Source organism: Euphorbia lathyris, chromosome 4 (assembly GCF_963576675.1).
Source record: "Euphorbia lathyris chromosome 4, ddEupLath1.1, whole genome shotgun sequence".
NCBI lineage: Eukaryota > Viridiplantae > Streptophyta > Magnoliopsida > Malpighiales > Euphorbiaceae > Euphorbia > Euphorbia lathyris.
Genome location: NC_088913.1, coordinates 94,227,816 through 94,248,711, shown reverse-complemented (window position 1 = coordinate 94,248,711; position 20,896 = coordinate 94,227,816). Strand labels below are relative to the sequence as shown.

Genomic DNA, 20,896 nt, shown 5'->3' with positions numbered 1-20,896 from the left:
GTTAAGTTCTAAAATGACAAATCTCTTATTATTGTTAACCTGTGTTGCTTAAAGTGAAAAATATGATGTTTTTATATTGGTTCATTGTGTTCTCAAATTGCATGATCAAATGGATTATTCAAATGCTATTTGTTTTCTGAACAGTTTCTTTCCCAATGATCCAGTCAGATTGCTACTGATTTGTTTTTCTTCTTCATCATCCTCCTTGAGATCTTCTTGGTCTTCATCGTGTGTTTGCAATGCCGCTGCATATGTTCTAGTCTTCCTTGCCATTGTAGGTTAAGTTGTGACGCAGCGGAATAAACAGACTTTCGTTCTAAACGAATGCTCGCGCACGAACAAAGCTTAAAACCGTCAACTATCGTTGAATCGCGCACGACTAACGAAAATTGGAAGAAAGAGATTAAACTCTGAAATTTTTATTAATCAATAACTGCCTTACATAAGGTGGGGGTCGAGCCTTTATATAGGCTGACAAATAAAAACCTAATCCGAAACCTAAAAGGAAAAGGAAAACAACAAAACAAGGAAAGTGCGATAAAACACAAAAAAAGGCCGATTTGAGGCCCTAAACGACCTCGGATGGCTAAAAAACACGTCCACCATAGGTCTATGGACCAATGGGTTTGATTCAGTGGGCCGAATCCAATGAAATTAGGGTCCGAAATCACTAAATTTCAACAACCCCGTTTTAACTTAAAAATCTCAGTTTCGGGTCCGCTTTCTCCAAATAGTTCAAGGCCCGCTCCACTTCATCATTCTCCCCTGGGTGAACAGAATTCGCCCTCGAATTGTCATCATCAGAAGAATCGCCAGAAAACGGAATCAGGTGCTTCACATTAAAAACATCTGCAGTGCGAATATGACTAGGCAATTTCAACCGGTAAGCATTTGGGTTGATTTTCTCCACAATCTCCACGGGCCCTATCTTCTTAGCAGACAGCTTGTTATAATCTCCCACGGAGTACCTTTCCTTAGTCAAGACAGCCCAAACAAAATCCCCAACTTCAAATTCGACGTGGCGGCGCTTCGTATCCGCATATTTCTTGTAATTGCTTGCTGCCGTCACAAGATTATCATGAACTTGCTTATGCACCTCCACCAAGCTGTTCACAAAAGTTTCTGCCTTCCCATGCACGCGTATCTTATCTGGCAATGACACCAAATCAAGTGGGTCTCGAGGAACAACAGAATAAACCACAGCAAAAGGACTGAAACCCGTACTGCGGTTAACAGCATGGTTGTGCGCAAACTTAGCTTTGCTCAACACTACATCCCATGTCTTAGCCTTGTCACCAATCAAATAACGCAACAGATTGCCTAAGGACCGATTCACAACTTCAGTTTTCCCATCAGTTTGAGGATGGTAGGCACTACTAAAATTCAATTGTGTATTGACCATTTTCCACAAACTCCGCCAAAAGTGACTAACAAATCGAGTGTCCCGGTCAGACACAATGGATGCTGGCAAGCCGTGCAGCTTATAAACCTCTCGGAAGAACAATTGAGCTACTTGAACAGCATCAGTTGTCTTTTTACAAGGAATAAAGTGTACCATCTTAGAAAAACGATCCACCACAACAAAAATAGAATCATTACCCCGTTGTGTATACGGTAACCCCAACACGAAGTCCATACTGATGTCTGCCCACGGCTGTGTAGGAACAGGAAGTGGACGATACAACCCTGCATTAGTAGTTGTTCCCTTCGAAACTTGACACACACGACACCTCTGTACCAATTTCTCCACTTCTTTCCTGATAGAAGGCCAGAAGTAATTGGCCTGAACCAACTGCAAGGTACGATCCCAGCCCACATGACCTTCTCCGTGTAGCTCTTCAATAATTTTTAACCGCCAACTACACTCAGGGACACACAACTGGTTGCCTTTGAATAGAAAACCATCTTGAAGGTGGTAACCTGTACGCTCTCCAGCTCGTACTTTTGCCAATACACCAGCAAAATATGGGTCAGTATCATACAATTCAGCGAAAGAGTCGAATCCAAATACCTCAACCGATAATTTGCTGAGCAACCCTCTTCTCCTACTCAATGCATCCGCCACCTTGTTGGCAACCCCATATTTATGTTTTAAAACAAAGGTGAACTGTTGCAGATACGCAACCCATCTCGCATGTCTGGCTGAGACTTTGTCTTGACTATGCAAATGCTTCAACGCTTCATGGTCAGTGAACAATACAAACTCCCGCTAGAACAAGTAATGCCTCCAATGCTTAATGGCCTGCACAACTGCGTAAAACTCAACATCATAAGTACTGTACCGCAGTTTCGCTCCTGACAGCTTCTCACTGAAATACGCCACTGGCCTATTATTTTGGCTGAGTACAGCTCCAATTCCCATCTTGGAAGCATCAGAATGAAGCTCAAAAGGCTGCTGAAAATTAGGAAGGACTAAAATCGGAGCCGAAGTAAGGCGATCCTTGATGAGCTCAAAAGCTGACTCCGCCTCGTTGGTCCACACAAACTTCCCGTTCTGCTTCATACAATCAGTAATAGGAGCCATGATACTACTAAAATGAGGTATGAAACGCCGATAAAATGACGCCAGCCCATGAAAGCTCCGAACTTCAGTAATAGTGTTAGGTCGGGGCCAGTGTCTAACAGCCTCAATTTTGGACTCATCTACCTGCAAACCCACATCTGAAACAGCATAACCAAGAAACAGCACCCTGGTTGACATGAAAACACACTTTTTGACAGCAGCAATAAATTGCTCTCTCCTCAAAACAGTGAGAACCTCCCTCAAGATAGCCAAATGTTCAAGTGGGTTTTTACTGTAAATCAGAATGTCATCAAAATAAACAACAACACTAGTACCAATAAAAGGTCTCAAGACCTGGTTCATAACTCGCATGAAGGTGCTAGGGGCATTTGATAATCCGAATGGCATCACCAGCCACTCATATAGCCCTTCGCGTGTTTTGAAAGCTGTTTTCCACTCATCTCCATCCCGAATACGAATCTGATGGTACCCGCTCTTCAAATCCAGCTTTGTAAACACAGTAGCTCCACTCAACTGATCCAACAGGTCATCTAAGCGAGGGATAGGAAAACGGTACCTGATCGTGATTTTATTGATAGCTCTACTATCCACGCACATTCTCCACGTGCCATCCTTTTTTGGGATCAATAGGGCCGGTACTGCACAAGGGCTCAAACTCTCTCTAATGTACCCCTTTGCTAGCAACTCCTCTACCTGTCTCCTCAACTCTTCATGCTCGCCCGGACTCATCCTATAATGTGGACGGTTGGGTAATGCGGCCCCTGGCTCCAGATCAATCTGGTGTTGAATTTCCCGCATGGGTGGTAAACCATTGGGCAATTCTTCTGGGAACAGATCATGAAATTCTGACAGCAACGGCTTAACTTCGTCTGGGATCACCCCTTCTCGATCTGCTCGCTTACCCATCAACAAATACACCACCTCAGTATCCCGAAGCTCTTCCTCCAGTTGTACCCGATTCACCAATAGGACGCTTCCGTTGGGCGCTGCTTTACTGATTTCCTCCTTCGTAGGTACCAACACAATTTTAGCACCATTGAAAACAAAACTGTAAGTATTGGCCCTACCATTGTGGAACGCGATCCGGTCAAACTGCCACGGTCTCCCCAATAGGAGATGGAACGCATCCATGGGTACCACATCACACCACACCTCATCTTTATATCTAGTTCCCACAGAAAAAGATACCAAAACTCGTTTGGTTACAGTCAACTCACCTCCCTGCTTCAACCAGGCCAACTTGTATGGTGCCGGATGTTTCTCGGGTACTAGTTCCAACTTCTTCACTGCCTTTGTTGAGATGATATTCTCACAGCTTCCAGAATCAATAATAAACTTACACACCTTCCCCTTAATGGTGCAAGTGGACTGAAATATATTATTTCTTAGCCACCGTTCCTCCACAGCTCGGGGCGTCAAGCACGATCGCCTTACAACCAGCGAAGTCCCAACATCTCCTATCACAATCTCTTCATCTACAGGCTCCTCATCATCAAAGACAGGTTCTCCATCAATTTCTCGATAATGGACATTCTCCTCTCCTTCTTCCGTATCAGCAAACATCGCTCTCTTTCCTGCCTTTCGACAGTCAGCCTGTCTATGCCCAACCTCACCGCATGAGAAACACTTCATAGAGCTACTGCTTGGTGCAGTTCTTCTGTTAGCACTAGGTGCTGCTGCTGTTGTAGGGGCTGAAGTTTTCACAAATTCCCGCGTTCCTCCTACAGACTGCCCGAACCCACCAGACTGCCCGAACCCGCTAACACGCCTCTTTTCCAGTTGGACTGCCCTTTGGTGAGCAGTAGAAACCGACATGGAATCAAACATATTGACGGTTTCCCTTATCTGTTCTTGCAAACCACCAATATACCTGGCCACCAATTGATCTTCTGTCTCATGTACCTCGTTCCGAGCAATGAGCTGGTAAAAGTCGGTCGTATATTCATCAACTGAACGACTCCCTTGCCGCAGATTCTGCAACCTCTGGTACATAATACGCTGGTAATTATATGGCAGGAACGTCGCCCGCAACTGCTTCTTCATCTTCTCCCAACTTGTAATTTTCGATTTGTCCAGTCGAACCCTAGTTTGCTTCAACTGCTGCCACCACGCCATCGCCCTATCTCTGAGCCGAGTAGCGACTAAAGGCACCCTTTTGTTTTTAGGAACACCCTTAAACTCTAGGATCTCTTCCACAGTGGTCAACCAGTCAAGGAACTCTTCAGGTTGAAGGGAACCTCGAAACTCAGGAATCTCCGTCCTCATTCCAGCCTCCCAATGCCTATTGTCTCCCACATTACGTGGTGGACGAGGCCTCCTGACTTCTTCATAATACTCCTCATCAGTCCCTTCTTCGTCAAAATCAGCAGCGAACAGATTCCTTTGCTGATGATGATACTGCGGATTAGGGTTTCGTTGTCCGTGAGTTGCGAACATGTCACCCAACCTCCGTGTCAGCTGATCCACGATGTCATCGAATCGCTGTTCGAATCGTTGCCCTATCGCTTGCTCAACCCGCTGTCCAATCCTTTGTTCCAGCTGTTGTTGATCCTCTCGTGTGTTAATCTCATCCACTACTCTTCTTTTGGGCGGCATGACGATAACGGTTTAGGCTCTGATACCAACTGACGCAGCGGAATAAACAAACTTTCGTTCTAAAAAAATGCTCGCGCACGAACAAAGCTTAAAACCGTCAACTATCGTTGAATCGCGCACGACTAACGAAAATTGGAAGAAAGAGATTAAACTCTGAAATTTTTATTAATCAATAACTGCCTTACATAAGGTGGGGGTCGAGCCTTTATATAGGCTGACAAATAAAAACCTAATTCGAAACCTAAAAGGAAAAGGAAAACAACAAAACAAGGAAAGTGCGATAAAACACAAAAAAGGCCGATTTGAGGCCCTAAACGACCTCGGATGGCTAAAAAACACGTCCACCATTGGTCTATAGACCTATGGGTTTGATTCAGTGTGCCGAATCCAATGAAATTAGGGTCTGAAATCACTAAATTTCAACAACCCCGTTTTAACTTAAAAATCTTAGTTTCGGGTCCGCTTTCTCCAAATAGTTCAAGGCCCGCTCCACTTTATCAAGTTGATTATGTAGGATTGAAACGTCTCTATAAATCCAGAGATGTGTATGTGTATATATGATTCATGATGATTATAAGCTCAAACCCTGATGAGTTTCAACATGGCTTCAATGTTTACTGCAACTAGAGAAAGGTTGGACCTTTTTACATCCACAACGAACAGGAAATCCTCTCTGAAGTTGAGCCAGTGGTCTCAAAAATCTTGAGGATCAAAGTAAGCCATAGAATTTCGTATGGAATGCCAATTATGATCTGAAGTTGAAGGATCTTCCCTCATCTGATCAATTTGAAAACTTTTTGGTGAGTTTATTAGTGCTTTGCCTTTTCAAGAATATAGTCGCCCCAAGGCAGCTACGGTGAGCATTGTTGTGAAATCACACCAAGTTTTACAAAATTTGATAAATTGATCCAAATTAGATTTGGATCAACATGGCGGCTATATTTGTCATAAAATCTGAATCTTTGACGAACATTGATGTTAACAATGTGTTATGTTTTGGGATTGAAGATGACCATAAAGGATAAAAGGAACAAAGTTCTATTAGCATATTAATGCATATAAACGATAAAGGGAGCAAAGAAGAAGAAGATGAAGGATGTTCACATGACTTTGTGAGATTAATTTTGGTCCAAATGTCAGTACTATTTTGACAAAGTGCAGTACATACATTCAAATAAGTTCAAATTATTATTTGCTGCATTTCTCAAGGATTGAAGTTTGTAACTACTTTTCACGCATTGAAACTCACAGAGATGGCAAAGCATTTCAGAAATATTTAGTTCCAATTTTAGGACTTTTTTTAGTAAGTTCCCATTTCCCCCATTTTTTTCTTATTTCTTTTTATGAGGTCTTTTGTAACCATTCCTTACATATTTGCCCCTATATTATCACGGATGAATGAAAAGATATTATATGATTTTTCCGGTACAAAATGGAAGTCCAGTTGGATATGCTTTTTTAAAACATTTCCTTTCTAGTGTGGACATATAAGGTTGTTTAGCTGACACAAGATGTCTAAAAACTTAACATGTGAATGTTCAATATGTGACCAAGTCAAGACATTAATATCTAAAACCATAGACTCCAAAAATGAGAAGGAAAGTAAATTCGCACAACACAATCTTAAGCATTTGACTCATATTTGTAAGCTCATTTTTTGCATTTGAAGAATTTCATAGAACCAAAATAAGCACATATTTTTAAGAATTGGATAGATATACCTATAAAACTCAACTTAGTGCGTTATAAGAATATACATATGAGAGAAAATAAGGCGATAACACTAGATCAAAAACTGCCTATAAAGGTAGTTTTAAATGCCCCTCCAAGGTCTAGAGGTGGTCTTAACGATTGTCTTGGCATCTAGATCAAAGGATGCAAATAAAGTTTGCAAACTTCAGAGATCCATTTATGGACTCAAGCAAGCATCTAGAAGCTGGAATAAGCGTTTTGACGAAACCATAAAACAATTTGGTTTCGAACAAAATTGCGAGGAAGCTTGCATTTAAAGCAAGTGGGAGCTCTATAGCATTTCTCATACTATATGTGGACGATATACTATTAATGGGAAATGACATTGCTCTATTACAATCGGTAAAAGTATGGTTATCCGGTAACTTCTCAATGAAAGACCTTGGTGAAGCAGCCTATATACTTGGTATAAAGATCTATAGAGATAGATCGCGTAGACTGCTTGGTCTTTCATAGGCTACATACATTGAAAAGGTGCTAAATCGGTTTAGCATGCTTGAATCGAAACGAGGTAACTTACCCATGGTACATGGAGTGAAGTTAAACAATCATCAATGTCCTAAAACTGATGATGACAAACGACGCATGGCTGTAGTCCCGTATGCCAGCGCGATCAGTTCGATTATGTATGCTATGCTATGCACTAGACCTGACGTAGCGTTCGCGTTATCAGTAACGAGTCGTTACCAAGGGAATCCGGGAGACGAGCATTGGATTGCCGTCAAGAACATTCTTAAGTACTTGAGAAGGACTAAAGATATGTTCCTAGTGTACGGAGAAGGAGATCTGAAAATTGAAGGATTTTCAGATGCTAGTCATCTCACAGATGAGAATGATTTTAAATCCCAATCAGGATACCTGTTTATCTTGAATGGGGGCGCGGTCAGTTGGAAGAGTTCCAAGCAGGGAAGCGTGGCTTTCTCTACGACCGAGTCAGAGTACATCGCTGCTGCGGAAGCGGCAAAGGAAGCGGTTTGGATTAGAAAGTTCATTATAGAACTAGGAGTGGTGCCTGACATTGTCAATCCCATTACTCTGTACTGTGATAACAATGGAGCCATTGCGCAAGCAAAGGAACCACGGTCTCATAATGCATCCAAACACTACCTAAAGCGATACCACATCATCAGAGAGATTGTGGCTAGAGGAGATGTGAGAATAGAAAGAGTACCTACTGAGGACAACGTTGCAGATCCGTTGACAAAGCCGTTAGCCCAGAAAGTACATGATCGTCATTTGACTTCTACTGGGATAAGTTTTAGAAACAATTGGCTTTAGTCCAAGTGGGAGTATGTTGGGGTTTAGTGTCCTATAGACAATTGTTGCAGGATACAAACTTATTGTAAATGAATTGTTCTTTATATCATTTGTTTTAATAAGATATATGTTTAATAACTATATAAAGGCAAACCCTTTTACAGCACTAAATAAAGTCTAATAAAAGGAAATCCGTAAGTTTGTTTAAAGTGATTATAAAGTGTTCATACAAGCATGAAGTGAGACAAGACTTTATAATAAACTAATAAACTTAAAACCACCCCAAGTCAAGTGAGATGTTTAGGATTGACATATCACTGTTGAGACTTATATGTAACAATGTCTTCTGTCCGACAGAAAGCTGATCTCACAAGCTTCACATATATAGATATCTGGACAGTTACATAGATCCGATGAAACGTCGTTCATTAGGATTGGGGATCCGATTTGAGATAACAAGATGGGTAGATTCGTCCTTGTCACCTGTTCATCTCATTGGTATTAATAGGTATAAATAATCCTCAGACTCAAAGGAATGTTAATTGGTCATCCTGAATTACTGAATGTGAGACTTTGATCGCGTGGTCCCACGATCCTTAACAGAGATGACTCTGGGGTGTGAACTGCAAAGGTTGGGTGTCACGGGAGGTAATGTCAGGGTAGTTATACATTGGATTGAGCATTTATCACTCCCGACGAATGGGAGATACGTCCAAGGATCGCTTGTGGAAGACTCGACTCTAAATCCTTGCAAGGTGATAGCTTAAGAGTAGAAATACAGATTTCACTTAACCTATCTATTTGAGTTGACTCGGCCTGTACAAGTAAAACGAACGTCTCGCTATATATGACTTGACATCATCCATAGTCATAAGATTCAGTTCAAGGATGTAGTTGATAAAGGATCGAATTATACTGTAACTAATACGGAAGGGTTAACGGCAGAATCAACCTGTCTTCTTAACGGACTCTGGGGGAATGATTACGGACATGCCGATAACATGCTCTGTTCATCATTCCGTTATGCAAGGATTAAATATAATTCTTGGAGAAATTAATTTAATAGTTGCATACGGCCAGAAGTAGTAAGGACCTAATGGATCACACATAAGACTTGGAAACAAAAGAGAGATGGATCTGATTAATAGATGGAAGCCCAGTTGAGCCCAGTAAGGCCCATGGATAAGGGGGGTCGAAATTATATGTATTAAAGGAAGGGAATTAATTTATTCCACACTTCCTAATTGGATTAGGATTGTGAAATTAAATTAATTAAGAGATAATCAAGTTAGGAGTTATTAATTGGATTAATGTCCTCCTATTATTATCTAACTAGGTTATTATTATCCTAATTATATTAGATATATAGTAAGATAATAATTAGAAATCCTATTCCGAATTGGATTGCTATTAAGTAACCTAATCCTATCTAACTAGGGTTTAGAGACAAGATAATATATATACCCCTTACCTAGTGAATTTCGATACACACTCTAGTCCCACCCCTTGTGATTTTCGAAATCTACTAGCTAGAGAGAGAAAGTGAATTCCATCCCCAAGTTCGTGGACAAGAATTCATTCGGCATTCCATCGATCGATTAATCTAATTCATCCATCTTTCTTCTTGATCTTGTGTTGGTTAATTAGAGGTAATCTATTTTGGTTACATCTCATAAGGGTTGATTCTAATTTAACCTCACCGTGTTCACGAAAGAAGAAAAACAATCAAAAGGGAGAAATTCGTTTTTCTTCGCCTACATCAGGTCAGTTCACTATTTCGAGGATTTCCGGAGATTGAACCGTCGGATCGTCGCGATTTTTGGACAGTAGCTTCTAGACACATTCTTCCACATTTCCACCGAAGGGATCGTCGTTTGGAGGTCTGGAAGGTCTATTTCGAATAGGGGCAGATTGGTAAATAGTTTACATCTCCTTTGAAGTTGTGGGCACTTCGTTTGCAACGGTAGATTGATCATCGAAAGGTATATCTTCTTATCTCTCTTTATATGAAATAACGATTAACGGATCCTATGGTTAAAAGGAAGTAGGCTAAAATTTTTATATTTCCGCTGCTATACCTTAGCCCTATTTCCAACACCCAAGTCCCACATCGGAAAGATACAAGGGAGTTGCATAGTTTATAAAGAAGTTCACCAACTACATTAGTATGAGGCCTTTTGGGAAGGAGCCCAAAAACAAATCCGTACGTGTTTGGCCCAAAACGGACAATATCATACTAATGGTGGAGCTGTAGGTGAACTTGTGACCCCGTGACAAATGGTATCAGAGCCTGTAGTGTGCTAGCTGCGCAGTTTACTGAGCCCTCCGTTGGCCACGGTGGCGAGTCTAAAAGTGGACCGCAAGTGGTGTGCTCGAATGGAGCACGAGTAGGCAGGAAACCGCAATGAACAATTCGCCAAGCACTCCGAGGTGCCACGGTGCCGGGTCCTAAGCAAACAGGGCTGAGCGCAGAAGCGTCGCTCGCACCCTGGAACCTCGAGTCAGACCGCACGAGGATGTGGATGAGGCAGAGGGCCTCCGAGTCATGGTCGACATCGAGGGGGTGTCGGAAGTGGGTGTTTCGCCAAGCAGCGCGAAACACGAGCAGGCATGGAATCTGCACACTGATCCTAGCGAGCAGAAGTCGTGCACGAGGACGTTGCATGAATTGAGTGGGGGAGTATGTCACGACCCGAATTCGTGACGCGCAGACGATGCGGGTGCTTGCTGGTTGATCTTGAAATGTGGGATGCGGGATTAGCGATAAGGGTGACTACGTGCTATTTAGATGGCATCCTCTCCCGAGTTGCCGATGGAAGGGTGCACATCTAGGCACTAAACTAGTTCGGGAGCTGATCCTACTCCCTTGATGAGCCCATGGGAGGGCGAAAACCAGTGAGCATGGAGATGACAAGGCTGACCTCAAGGAGTCTTAGAGATTTCCGGAATAAATGTACTTGATTGGATCGGAATCGATTTCCAGAATCTCCAAATTGGCAGACCGAAATTTTCACTCTAATCTTAGAGATTCATTTTTAGGAATCCCCGATCCAATCCCGAAGATTCTTGAATCCCCGAACTGGACCGAACTGTGCACACTCATATCCACAGCAAGTCAACAACTCACCACTTCCTAATAATTTGAAATTATGGTTCGATATTCATATGTTAATTTTAGGAATTAATTAATCTACTTTTGAAGTTGGAAATTTTATCATTTGACTGTAAAAACTTTTCATTCTTTAAATTTAAGGGGTGTTAAAATAACTGATCAAACTGTTGTCCGAACAGAAAACCGAAAATCCGAATTGAAAGTAGTCTAAATTGCCCCTTTAAATTTAGTATTTGTCCATCTTATCTTTATAGTTACTATGGGATGTACTGAATAATCTAATACTTTTGATAAAATCTTAGCAATTTGTTCAAGTTCATCTATGGCGTATGTTTTAATCTTTAGTTTGATTTGCATAACTTGGGATTATTGAATGTCAAATCAAATAAGTCATGTAATCCATTTAAGCTACTTATGTTATTTGATTTTTGATTTTGTTTTGACTCTGAGCCTTGCTAGAGGACAAACAAGGTGTGTGAGGAAGTTGTTACCACCATGTAACATCTAAATAATGACAATAGGAATAAATAAGTAAATAAAAGAAAAGGACTAGTTCCTTTTTTGTCAAAAGAAAAGAGGAGGGAAAAGAAATAGGTGAATGTTATTATTATTAATTATTATTATTATTAATTATTATTATTATTATCAATAGTTTGGTGGAGTTGGGGTTTGGAGATACGAATATCAGAACCAAACTCATCCCTGCGCAGCTTTTGTTTTCTTTTTTTTCCAATCCTAACTTCCTTCATAACTCCCTACTCCGATTACATCTTGAAGCGAAAATCATACCATTGAATTCCTTATTTCATAAGGAAGATTTTGAGACCACTATTCATATTTTTCTGACCAAAAAGGGTGACGATCGGAGCGGGTATTTTCACCGGGAAAGTGTAGATCCCGACCTTTTTGGCACTTTTAGTAGTGAAAGGAGTATATTTTTGGATTCCTTTGAACGTCGTCTATCTCGTGGTAGTCTCAGTTTGCACTTCCGACAAGTCTGACGGAATTCCGACAACCGGCCATCGCTTTCCGGCGAGACTCCGATGAGCGTTTTTCAACCAGAAATTACCCGGTATAGGTTCTGATATATGTGATGTTTTTCTAAATTATTAGTCTTCTATCATAATTGAATTTTTAAAGGTTAGAATTTTAGATTTAAGTAAATAGCTATTGATTAATTAGAGGGATTAGGGACATTCAAAACATACATTGCATATCTATCATTTTTTTTAAAGAAACACGAATTAATTATAGGAATGCATTTTTATATTTATAGGGGAGGAAGAAACGGGTGAACAAGAACTTGAACAATTTGATTAACTTGGAACGAGAGGTAATCATAATTATTAATATTTATATGTTTATATATATATATATATATATATATATATATATATATATATGAATTGTATAAAGAAATATATATATGTGAGGTGATGATGAACCATGCTATGGATTGCTATATGTGCATAAATTTGCTATGACTATTATATGTTGTGGATTATTGTTCCAGGAAAAGGGAATTTGGTATATAGTGTTGATGTTTTGGAAATTTGGTATATGTTGTGGATTATATTTGAATTGTTGTTGGCCTTAGCTGAGCAAATGGTGAGGAATAATTATTATTTAGTTGGATAGAATCAAATTTAAAGTCATAGATTACGCAACGATGGGATATATAAATGTCTGAAATTTGGATATGGTAGTGCTTAAATTCGCAGATGATACATATTATTTTGATCATATATTGAAGTAATTATTTTACAAGGTGATTGTCTATGGTAGAATAACAATACGTATCATTTTAAAATCTCACTTAATTAGCTAGCTTAAGTGGGTAGGTACAATGGTCTGGAGGTTTGTTGATACTGTGATCACATGCACCTAGGTAGGGTGTTATTTTACTCTGATTGAATTTGTACTGTGTCCTAAAACTGGGGGCGATAGCAGTACCGTATTGTTTGGATAATTATTATAAGGTTGAAAGGATATATGTCCTACGATTGAACATTGTTAACCATGTGACCATTGGACATATTTCACTTAGGTTTAGCTAGGGCCCTTAAAACTAAATATATTAACCTTGGGATATTATTTATAGTCAAGAGTCTGGTTTGTTATGTTATCTGGCTAAATATAATAGGTGTGACTGATATATATTTATATATGTATACGTATGAATATTTGTAATTATGCTTATTGAGTAGGCAGCTCACCCCTTGCCATATTTTTTTCAGGCTAGGTTCAGAGGTTCTCCTATTTGCTAGATTTTCGGGTTATCCTGCGTTCAGGCTGGCAAGCATAAGCGTCTCATTCCTATTAGAAATTTTGTAGGCATTCATTAGGATTTATTATATTATTGGTTTGGATTATTTGCTTAAATTTAAGCGAATATTGTTGATGGATTAAATTATTTGGTTGGTTATTTAACCTTTTGGTTATGATACTTTGATAGATGGAAATAAATGGAGAGCCTTTATGTATTTATGTCGATATTTATGCTTAATTATGATAATTATTTGGTTCCTATGCGTTTTCAATGTGACTCGGGATGGGGGTTACATTTAATGGTATCAGAGCGTCAGTTTTACGATTCTTAGGGAGTATTAGAGGTGGTATGACATTCTTAGGATTTAGAACCTGCCATAAACATGCATACTTTATCATGATACTTAATATTAATGTTTTCACATTTCAAAATCATGTCATCTAATGGGAATGAGAATGCTGGCCAAGCATCTAGCGAAGGGTCTGTAGGTCAGAGTGCACCCACTAGGCTAGGTGGAAATTCTTCATTAGGCGTACCTAACTTGGCACCAGCAATGCAACAATTCGTTGAAGCTATAGGCACAATGGCGGCCCAGTTACAAAATCAGTTTCAGAATATGCAAGCACATGCACCACCGGCTCATTCTTTTGACAGAAACTTAGAGGGCATCAGAAGGTTAGGAGCTGAGACCTTTAAGGGGACACTAGACCCCGAGGAAGCAGAAATTTGGCTTATAAAGGTTGAGGACGTGTTGAACTCAATGAACTTCCCACTTGAGAGTAGAGTGAGGTACACCGTGACACTCCTTGATGGTGATGCATTGATCTGGTGGAAAGCAGTGATGAGGGGTAGAGATGATCAAGCAGTCACATGGGAAGATTTCAGGAATTTATTCAGTGACAAGTACTGTTCTCAAGAATATCGAGATGAAAAACAGATGGAATTTATGAATCTGAAACAGAACGAGATGACAGTAGCTGAGTATGAGAACCGTTTTGCTGCATTATCTCGGTATGCACCACTTATGACTGAAGATGAACGATGTAGAAGATTTGAGAGCGGTCTGACCCCTAGAATCAAAGCTTGTGTAGCCAATTGTGTCAAAAATTATCGTATCCTCCATGAGACAGCTGCTAAAGTTGAGAAGGCTTTTAATGAAGGGGAGACACTAGCAGCTAAGAGAGCTAGATCTGAGAGTCAGGGAGAGCAGGGTCGATCGACCAAGAGAAGTGGATCGCACTCCTTCTCTAGTGGAAGGGGCAGTTTTTCACAGAGTGGTAGTAGCCATCGAGGAGGAGGTAGATATGGGGGTAGCAGATCAGTGAATTCTGGCCAAGTTTCAGGTGGTCATAGCACTTATAGCTCACCATCTATAGGGAGCAATAGAGAGCCTGGTAGTGGATTAGGGAGTGGTTTTAGAGGAGGTACAAGATCATATTCTGTTCCTGCTTGTGAGATATGTGGACGACATCATAGAGGAGAGTGTTGGGAGCTTCAAAAGATCACTTGTTTTGGGTGTGGCGAGTTAGGCCATTATAAAAACAAGTGCCCATATGTCATAGGGACTGGTGGCGCGACTTCATCTGGAATAGCAGGCCGAGGTGGAGGTCGTGGATCCAATGCTGGTGGTGGACAAAATGGTGTGACAGGCACTCAGGCTCAGACACAAGGTACCCCGAGAGCATTCAAGATGACTAGAAATGAAGCGGCCATTTCACCTGATGTGATATCTGGTACCATTACTATCTTTGATACTCCTGCTTTTGTATTGATAGATTCTGGGTCAACCCATTCATACATAACATCTATTTTTACTTTGAAAATGTCTGGGAAAGTAGAGCCTCTAGGTTATAATTTGAGGGTACAAATGCCAACTGGGGATAGTGTAGTAGTGAACAAGGTTGTAAAAGATTGTCCTATAAGAGTGAGTGAGAGAGAATTTCCAGCTAATTTAACTGTTTTAGATTTTAATGAGTTTGATGTGATCTTGGGTATGGACTGGCTTTCACAATATAGGGCAGTAGTAGACTGCTATTCTAAAGAGGTAACATTGGGTACCGATGAGGGTAACAGGGTACTATTTGTAGGAGAAAGGTCAATGATGCCTTCGTGTCTAGTGTCAGCAGTTCAGGCTTTTCGGTGGATTAGAGAGGGGAGTGAAGCCTTATTGGCACACATTATTGATACAAGAGTTGAGGATACAAAATTAGAAGCTATCCCTATAGTGAGGGAGTTTCCTGAGGTATTCTTAGACGATCTTCCTGGATTACCACCTAGTAGGGAGGTTGACTTCACCATTGAGACCATATCGGGGGTTCCTCTTATATCCATTGCACCGTATCGAAAGGCACCGGTGGAGTTGCAGGAGTTGAAGAAGTAATTGGAGGAGCTATTGCAGAAAGGATTTGTGAGACCTAGCACTTCACCTTGGGGTGCACCGGTCTTGTTTGTCAAGAAGAAGGATGGAAGCATGAGGTTATGCATTGACTATAGGCAGCTAAATCGGGTAACAATTAAAAACAAGTATCCTTTGCCCCGAATAGATGACCTTCTGGATCAGTTGAAGGGAGCTCGCTACTTCTCTAAGATTGACCTGAGATCAGGCTATTGGCAGTTGAGAGTGGCAGATTCTGACATTCCAAAAACTGCTTTTCGCACGAGGTACGGTCACTTTGAATTTCTTGTAATGCCATTTGGACTTACAAATGCTCCTGCAGCTTTTATGGCAATGATGAATAAGACCTTTCAACCATACTTAGACCAGTTTGTTGTCGTTTTCATTGATGATATACTGGTGTACTCGCGAACGACAGAAGAACATGAGCATCATTTGAGGATAGTGCTTCAAATCCTAAAAGAACAACAAATGTATGCAAAGTTCAGTAAGTGTGAATTCTGGATGGAGCAGGTAGTATTCTTAGGCCATGTGGTATCCGGTGAAGGTGTTAAGCCTGATCCCTCTAAGGTAAAGGCAGTTATGGAGTGGGAAGCACCAAAGAATGTGACAGAGGTGAGAAGTTTTCTTGGTTTGGCTGGTTACTATAGAAGGTTTGTGGAAGGTTTTTCAATAATTGCGGCGCCTTTAACTAAACTGTTGAAAAAGGGAGCTATATTTCAGTGGAATGAGAAGTGTCAAGAGAGTTTTGATGAGTTGAAGAAAAGTCTGACATAAAATCTAGTTCTTGTTTTACCATCTGAGGGTGGAGGATTTGTTGTGTATACGGATGCTTCAGGACAAGGGTTAGGATGTGTTCTGATGCAAAATGGAAAGGTGATAGCTTATGCTTCTAGGCAATTGAGGCCTCATGAGAAGAATTATCCTACACATGATTTGGAGTTAGCAGCAATAGTTCATGCTTTAAAGATATGGAGACACTATTTGTATGGAGAGACGTTTCAGATTCTGACCGATCATAAGAGTCTGAAATATATCCTCACTCAGAGGGAGTTGAATTTGAGACAAAGAAGGTGGATTGAGTTGTTAAAAGATTATGATTGCACGATAGATTACCATACGGGAAAGGCTAATGTAGTTGCAGACGCCTTAAGTAGGAAGAATTCTGGTTTGCTAAGAAAAATGAACCCTTTACATGAAATGAGATCTATGGATGTTCAACTGAGAGTCGATGAGGTAACTGGACTTATGGCTACCTTACAACTGAAACCAGACTTGAGGGAGAGAATTAGATTGGCACAGATGCAAGATCCCTTCTTATAGAGAATGTATGAGAGAGTGAAACAAGGAAAGAAACCAAACATTACAGTTGAGGAGGATGTATTAATGGTAATGGGAAACCAAATTTGTGTCCCAGACATGGATAATTTGAGACTAGAGATTATGAAGGAGGGACACAATTCTCCTTATGTTATGTATCCTGGTATGACTAAGATGTATAGGAATTTAAGATCCTATTATTGGTGGCCCGCCTTAAAGAAAGATGTGGCAGAATTTGTTTCCAAGTGTCTGACTTGTCAACAAGTCAAGATTGAACACCAAGCTCCTGCTGGGAAGCTGAAGCCTTTAGCTATTCTAGAATGGAAGTTGGAACGGATTACTATGGACTTTGTAGTTGGCTTACCGAGGACTAAAAGGAAGCAGGATAGTATTTGGGTGATTGTGGACCGACTAACAAAGTCTGCTCATTTTTTACCAATGCGAAAGACCGATCCAATGGACAAATTGGCCAAGATGTACGTAGCTGAGATAGTGAGGCTGCATGGTATACCCATCTCTATTGTGTCAGACAGAGATCCCCGATTTACCTCTAGATTCTGGGGTAGTTTACAGTTAGCTATGGGAACAAAACTAAACTTCAGTACTGCTTTTCATCCTCAGACTGATGGGCAGTCCGAGAGGACCATTCAGACTTTGGAGGATATGATGTGAGCTTGTGTACTTAACTTTCAGGGAGATTGGGACATGTACTTGCTGTTGATTGAATTTGCTTATAATAATAGCTTCCATAGTAGTATTGGTATGGCACCCTATGAAGCACTTTATGGGAGACCTTGTAGAAGTCCAGTTTGCTGGGATGTTGAGGGTATGAGATAGTTAGAAGGACCTGAGTTAGTTCAGGAAACAGTAGAGAAGATAAACATGGTGAAGAAATGCCTCAAAGCAGCTCAAGAACGACAAAAGACTTATGCAGATCAACACAGGAGAGAAATGGAGTATGAAGTTGGGGACAAAGTATTTCTGAAAGTATCTCCATGGAAGGGGATAGTACGTTTTGGCAGACGAGGAAAACTGAATCCAAGGTTCATTGGACCTTACGAAATTATTGAACGGATCGGACCATTGGCGTATAGGTTAGACCTTCCGAATGAACTATCTCAGATTCACAATGTGTTCCATGTATCCGTATTAAGGAGATATAAGTCGGACCCGAGCCATATGATTTCTAAGCCAGATATTGAGGTGGTAAACAAGAACCTAACAGTCAAGGAAAAGCCAGTAGAAATTTTAGAGAGGCAAATACGGAAGCTGAGGAGCCAAGAAATGCCTATGGTACGAGTAAGATGGAGTCACAACAAGTCGCTCAAAGAGGCAACTTGGGAACTGGAAGAAAACATGATGGAACAATATCCGTATCTGTTTGAACATACTGGTATGTAAATTTCGGGGCCGAAATTTCTTTTAAGGAGGGTAGAATTGTAACATCTAAATAATTATGCATAATTAAGAATAAATAAATAATGACAATAGGGATAAATAAGTAAATAAAAGAAAAGGACTAGTTCCTTTTTTGTCAAAAGAAAAGATGAGGGAAAAGAAATAGGTGAATGTTATTATTATTAATTATTATTATTATTATATTATTATCAATAGTTTGGTGGAGTTGGGGTTTGGAGATACGAATATCAGAACCAAACTCATCCCTGCGCAGCTTTTGTTTTCTTTTTTTTCCAATCCTAACTTCCTTCATAACTCCCTACTCCGATTACCTCTTGAAGCGAAAATCATACCATTGAATTCCTTATTTCATAAGGAAGATTTTGAGACCACTATTCATATTTTTCTGACCAAAAAGGGTGACGATCGGAGCGGGTATTTTCACCGGGAAAGTGTAGATCCCGACCTTTTTGGCGCTTTTAGTAGTGAAAGGAGTATATTTTTGGATTCCTTTGAACGTCGGCTATCTCGTGGTAGCCTCAGTTCGCACTTCCGACAAGTCTGACGGAATTCCGGCAACCAGCCACCGCTTTCCGGCGAGACTCCGGTGAGCGTTTTTCAACCATAAATTACCCGGTATAGGTTCTGATATATGTGATGTTTTTCTAAATTATTAGTCTTCTATCATAATTGAATTTTTAAAGGGTTAGAATTTTAGATTTAAGTAAATGGCTATTGATTAATTAGAGGGATTAGGGACATTCAAAACATACATTGCATATCTATCATTTTTTTAAAGAAACACGAATTAATTATAGGAATGCATTTTTATATTTATAGGGGAGGAAGAAACGGGTGAACAAGAACTCGAACAATTTGATTAACTTGGAACGAGAGGTAATCATAATTATTAATATTTATATGTTTATATATATATATCTATATATGAATTGTATAAAGAAATATATATGTGTGAGGTGATGATGAAACCATGCTATGGATTGCTATATGTGCATAAATTTGCTATGACTATTATATGTTGTGGATTATTGTTCCAGGAAAAGGGAATTTGGTATATAGTGTTGATGTTTTGGAAATTTGGTATATGCTGTGGATTATATTTGAATTGTTGTTGGCCTTAGTTGAGCAAATGGTGAGGAATAATTATTATTTAGTTGGATAGAATCAAATTTAAAGTCATAGATTACGCAACGATGGGATATATAAATGTCTGAAATTTGGATATGGTAGTGCTTAAATTCGCAGATGATACATATTATTTTGATCATATATTGAAGTAATTATTTTACAAGGTGATTGTCTATGGTAGAATAACAATACGTCTCATTTTAAAATCTCACTTAATTAGCTAGCTTAAGTGGGTAGGTACAATGGTCTGGAGGTTTGTTGATACTGTGATCACAGGCACCTGGGTACGGTGTTATTTTACTCTGATTGAATTTGTACTGTGTCCTAAAACTGGGGGCGATAGCAGTACCATATTGTTTGGATAATTATTATAAGGTTGAAAGGATATATGTCCTACGATTGAACATTGTTAACCATGAGACCATTGGACATATTTCACTTAGGTTTAGCTAGGGCCCTTAAAACTAAATATATTAACCTTGGGATATTATTTATAGTCAAGAGTCTGGTTTGTTATGTTATCTGGCTAAATATAATAGGTGTGACTGATATATATTTATATATGTATACGTATGAATATTTGTAATTATGCTTATTGAGTAGGCAGCTCACCCCTTGTCATATTTTTTTTCAGGCTAGGTTCAGAGGTTCTCCTATTTGCTAGATTTTCAGGGTTATCCTGCGTTCAGGCTGGAAAGCATAAGCGTCTCATTCCCATTAGCAATTTTGTAGGCATTCATTAGGATTTATTATATTATTGGTTTGAATTATTTGCTTAAATTTAAGCAAATATTGTTGATGGATTAAATTATTTGGTTGGTTATTTAACCTTTTGGTTATGATACTTTGATAGATGGAAATAAATGGAGAGCCTTTATGTACTTATGTCGATATTTATGCTTAATTATGATAATTATTTGGTTCCTATGCGTTTTCAATGTGACTCGGGACGGGGTTTACACACCATTTTATATAATTACTTAAGTCATTTTTTATGTAATTTTTTTTTATGTGTGTTTTATGACTGGTTTGTCCATTATTTTTAGTGTATTTTACCTTATTCTTATCTTGATTATAGTTTTGAGTAATTTTAGGTGTTTTGGGACTTAAAACAAAGTAATCTGA

General features: G+C 39.7%; 1 long non-coding RNA gene across 3 annotated transcripts; it reads left to right on the top strand.

Annotated features, from left to right (window-relative positions):
- The first annotated feature begins 15,145 nt into the window (after positions 1–15,145).
- LOC136225947 (uncharacterized) lies at positions 15,146–20,515 on the top strand. Of its 3 annotated transcripts, none has more exons than XR_010687398.1 (3): positions 15,146–15,242; positions 19,463–19,519; positions 20,406–20,515. It is a non-coding gene; the product is annotated as an uncharacterized lncRNA (long non-coding RNA). The 3 variants fall into 3 exon arrangements; XR_010687396.1 differs by lacking the exon at positions 15,146–15,242 and adding an exon at positions 19,207–19,229; XR_010687397.1 differs by lacking the exon at positions 15,146–15,242 and adding an exon at positions 19,225–19,258.
- The last annotated feature ends 381 nt before the right edge of the window (positions 20,516–20,896 follow it).